Here is a 5,211-nt window from a genome sequence, read left to right on the forward strand (position 1 = left end):
GCCTGTAGTCCCAGCTACTTGGGAGGCTGAGGCAAGAGAATCAGGAGTTTGAGGTTGCTGTGGGCTGACACACAGCACTCTACCACAGCACTCTACCAAGGGTGACATAGGGAGACTCTGTCCCAAAAAAGAGAGAAAGAGCGAGAAACAGAGCTTGTCTGTCAGTATATATAATTTTTATACATACATACACATATATCTTTATAAATACTCTTATTAATATTTGTTCCATACACTATGCATTATGTTGAATTTCCTCTGGCTGGACAACCAATGATATTTGATTTTGTAATAATTTGTGTGAAGAAAATAAACTGGATAAAAATTATAGCATCTGGGTGTGGGTGAGAAGCATAACACTATTGGTCTGATGATGAACTTTTTCAGCTTTTCTATATCTACAGCAGTTATTATTTCATCTTCATTTCTGAAAGCTATTTTTGCTGGGTGTGCAATTTTAAGTTACAGATGTTAGATTATACATATGCATTGTTTCTGATTAAAAACTTAATGTAATTCTTATCCTTTTTTCTTACATATCATTTTTTTCTGGCACCTTTTAAGACTTTTCTTTATCATTGGTATTATGAAATTTGATTATGAATTTCCTTGAGTTTTTTTGGGGGGGGGGTCCTTTGAGTCTGTTGAATCTATACTTTTATCATTTTCATCAAATTTGGAAAGTACTTATCCATAATTTGTTCAGTTATTTTTTATGTCTCACACCACTTCAAGGACTCCAGCTACATCTTTATCATTCCACTAGAAGTTGTATTACAGATTGATGTTGCTTTGGGTATTTTTGGTCACTCTTTTCTGAATTTTATTTTCTCTTGTTTCTGTTGTTTATGTGTGCAAGTTAACTATATTTTATTTAGCAATGTATAATATGTCAATCTCATGCATTGTATTTTCATTTTAGAAATTAAAGTTTTATCTCAAAGTATTTTTTTTAGATCATGAATACATTTATGCATATGTGGGGTACAATGTGGTTTTTTTATATAATCTGTTAAATATCTCTTGTCTTAACTTTTTTGAAAATATCGCATATACTTATAATATCAGTTTAATGTGTTTGTTCATTCTAGCATGAACATGCTTTAGTTGTAGGTTGATTTCAGTAGATTTATTTCCTTATTATAGGCCACATTTTCATGTTTCTATACATGTCTGGTGTCTAATAATTTTATTAGATGCCAAGTCTTGACACTTTACTCTTTTTGGTAATGGACGTTTTTGTATTCCATTAAATATTTTTAATCTTTGTTTTTAGAAGCAGCTAGCTTGTTTAGGAATAGCTTGATTCTTCATATCTGTTTTGCTTAACCTACAGTTAGTTATTCTCTATTATTGAGGCAAGACTCATTTTTGTAATCTACCCAATGGTCTCTTAACCTTGAATTTTTCTAGTCTGGCAAGTGGGAAGAAGCATGGTTCCTGGCCTGGCATGAGTACCAGAGACTGTAACCTCTTATTCTTAAGTGGTTCTTTCTCCAAACTTAAGTTGTTTCCTCAAAAACATATATTGATCAATTTTTATCTGAACACTTTAGAGGTATCCATTTTAGATCTCCAGAGTTCTTTCTGTATATAGCTATCTCTTCTTCAGTATTCTGTCCTGTGAATTCTATTTCCCTTGGCCTCACTGGACTCTCAGCTCCATCATCATTTACTGAAAAAACTATCTTTTCCTCTTTATATATTCTTGACACTCTTAGACGTCTAACATCAATTAACTGTGTATATATGTATGGGTTTATTTCTGCCTTCTCTATTCTATTCCATTGGACTTTAGATCTGCTTTCATGCTAGTAACACACTTTTTTTGGTATATTTTGGTTTTGGTTTTATTTTAAGACTGTTTTTCCCATTTCTGTAAAAAAAATCTTTGGGATTTTGAAAGGGATTGCATTGAATCTGTAAAACACTTTGGGTAGTATAGCTATTTTAATAATATTCATTCTTCCAACCTGTGACCCTGGATGTTTTCCCATATATGTGTATTATGTGCTCGAATTTCTTTCATCAGTGTTTTCTCACTGATACATGACTTTCACTTTCTTAGATTTATTCTTAAGTATTTTATTCCTTTTGGTGCTATTATATATAGAACTGTTTTCTTATTTTTCTCTCCAGATTGTTTGTTGTTGCTATATAGAAACCCAGCCAATTTTTATGTGTTGTTTTTGTATTCTGCAACTGTACCAAATTTATTAGTTCAAACATTTTTTTCTGTGGAGTCTTTAGGGTTTCATACATATAAAACCTTGTCATCTGCAAACTCATAATTTTGCTTCTTTCCTTTGCTTTGAATGCTTTTATTTATTTTTCTTGTCAAATTTCTCTGGCTAGGACTTTCAGTACTATGTTCAATAGAAGTGGCAAAAGTGAGCATCCTTAACTTATTCTAAATATTAGATGGAAAGCTTTCAGTCTTTCACTGTTGAGTATAATACTAGCTATTCATTATGAGTATTTATAATATGTCATATTTATGAATATTTATAAAAATCCTATGATATTCTAGACTTTTCATAGATGGCCTTTATTATTATATACCTTCTGTAACTAATTTGTTAAATCCTAACAAATCATGATAGGGTGTTAAGTTTTGTCACATACTTTCTCTATATGTTGAGATGATCATGTGTCTTTTGTCCTTCATTCTCTGTATGTAGTATATCACAGTTATTGGCTTGCATCCATATTCATCATAACTATCTTTGCATACCAGGGATAAATTACATTTGGTTATAGTGTATGAATCTCTTAATGTGCTGTTGAATTTTATTTCTTTTTATTTTGTTCATGACTATTGAATCCCACTTTCATCAGGAATACTGAAAAGTAGCTTTCTCTACTTATGGTATCTTTATTTTTGGTGTCAGAATAATGCTGTCCTCATAAAATGAATTGGAAGAATTTCTTCTTTTTCTATTTTTCAAAAGGCTTTGGGAAGGATTAGGATTAATTTTTCTTGTAATTTTTTGGTAGAAGCCAAAAACAGTGGCTCATGTCTATAATCCTAGCACCCTCGAGGCCAAGGTGGGTGGATTGCTTGAGCTAAAGAGTTCAAGACCAGCCTGAGCAAGATTGAAACCCCAGTCTCCAAAAATATAGAAAAAGTAGCTGGACATTGTGGTGGGTTCCTGTATTCTCAGATACTTGGGGTAATGAGATAAGAGGATTGCTTGAGTACAAGACTTTGAGGTTGCTGTGAGGTATGACACCATGGCACTCTACACAGGGTGAGAGAGTGAGCCTCTGTCTCAAAAAAAAAATAAATAGAGGGAGGGGCAAGATGGCCAACAGGTACCAGCCTCCGACAGAAGCTCCTGACCAGAAGGAAGAATAAAGTCTAGAAAACATTCAACAAAGTTGAAGACTAGGAGCCCAGCTGAGAGAGAAGAGTGATATGTGCAGGATGCCATTGCTGAGGCAAACTGGGACTCCTAGAAAGCAATCTACAGATACATAATACATCCCAAAGGAAAAGTCTCCATCCCCTCCCCCAAGAAAGTTGCACTTTTCCTTTGTTTATTCTTTGTCTGCTCCTGTAAGTCTCCTACAGGCGAGCAATAATCTGAGGACTTATTATCTCACCCCATAGGTGAGAGCTACAGACAGTGGGGTCTACTCCCCTAGAGGGACCCTGCTGAGACTCTGAACACCCTCTCCCAGGCAGAAAAATAGAACTAACGCTCTCACGGCCATTTTGAATTTCCAGTCAAACCTTCCCCCTTGCCTGCAGAGACAGTGAGAGGAGACCCAAGAACAGTGTCCCCCACCCTGTGGGACCAAGTGCCAATCTTGGCCCTTTAGCCCGGAAACTACTTGAACCGCACAAACACAGAAAAAAGCATGTGTTGCAATTTTATTCACAGGTACAATAGGCTTAAACCAACAAAAGTGAGCAACGATGAGATTTCAATTATGAATATTTATGCACCCAAACAGAATGCACCTCAATTAATAAGAGACACTCTAACAGGCATGAGCAATTGATTACTCCCAGCTCCATCATAGTTGGAGATTTTAATACTCCTTTGTCAGTGTTGGATAGATCCTACAACAAGAAGCTAAGCAAAGAAATCTTGGATTTAAACTTAACCATTCAGTATTTGGATTTAACAAACATCTGGAGAACATTTCATCCTATAAAACTGAATAAACATTTTTCTTATCAGCCCATGGAACATACTCCAAAATCTACCACATCTTAAGTCACAGGTCTAACCTCAGCAAATTTAAAAGAATAGAAATTATTCCTTGCATATTCTCAGACCACCATGGAATAAAAGTTGAACTCAGTAACAACAGGAGGCCCATACAAAAATGTGGAAGCTAAATAATCTTATGCTCAGTGATAGGTGGGTCAGAGATGAGATCAAGAAGGAAATTACTAAATTTTTGGAACAAAACAATAATGAAGATACGAGTTATCAAAACCTCTGGGATACTGCAAAGGCAGTCCTAAGAGGGAAATTTATACCATTGCAAGCCTTCCTCAAGAAAACAGAAAGAGAGGAAGTTAACAACTTAATGGGACATCTTAAGCAACTGGAAAAGGAAGAACACTCCAATCCAAAACCCAGCAGAAGAAAAGAAATAGCCAAAATTAGGGTAGAATTGAATGAAATTGAAAACAAAAGAATTATACAACAGATCAATAAATCAAAAAGTTGTTTTTTTTTTAAAGGTCAATAAAATAGATAAACCTTTAGCCAATCTAACCAAGAAAAAAATAGTTAAATCTCTAATTTGATCAATCAAAAATAGTAAAGATGAAATAACAGATCCCTCAGAAATTCAAAAAAATCATCATGAATACTACAAGAAACTTTATTCCCAGAAATATGAAAATCTGAAGGAAATCGACCAATACTTAGAAGCACGCCACCTTCCGAGACTTAGCCAGAATGAAGTGGAAATGTTGAACATGCCTATATCAAGTTCCAAAATAGCATCAACTATATAAAATCTCCCTAAAAAAAAAAAACCCAGGACCAGATGGCTTCATGTCAGAATTCTACCAAACCTTTAAAGAGCAACTAGTACCCATACTAGTCAAACTTTTCCAAAATAGAGAAAAAGACGGAATACTACCCAACACATTCCATGAAGCAAACATCACCTTGATACCCAAACCAGGAAAAGACCCAACAAGAAAAGAAAATTATAGACCAATATCACTAATGAATATTGATG

General features: G+C 34.5%; 1 protein-coding gene across 1 annotated transcript in view; it reads left to right on the forward strand.

Annotated features, from left to right (window-relative positions):
* The window catches only part of LOC111727156 (ATP-binding cassette sub-family A member 3-like), a gene marked incomplete at its 5' end in the record, with an annotated part of 186,952 nt that overhangs the window by 68,276 nt on the left and 113,465 nt on the right, over positions 1 to 5,211 (forward strand). The gene's annotated exons all lie outside the window — the stretch shown is intronic.

This window comes from Otolemur garnettii, unplaced genomic scaffold (assembly GCF_000181295.1).
Source record: "Otolemur garnettii isolate 467f Iridium unplaced genomic scaffold, OtoGar3 scaffold00096, whole genome shotgun sequence".
NCBI classification, from domain to species: Eukaryota; Metazoa; Chordata; class Mammalia; order Primates; family Galagidae; genus Otolemur; species Otolemur garnettii.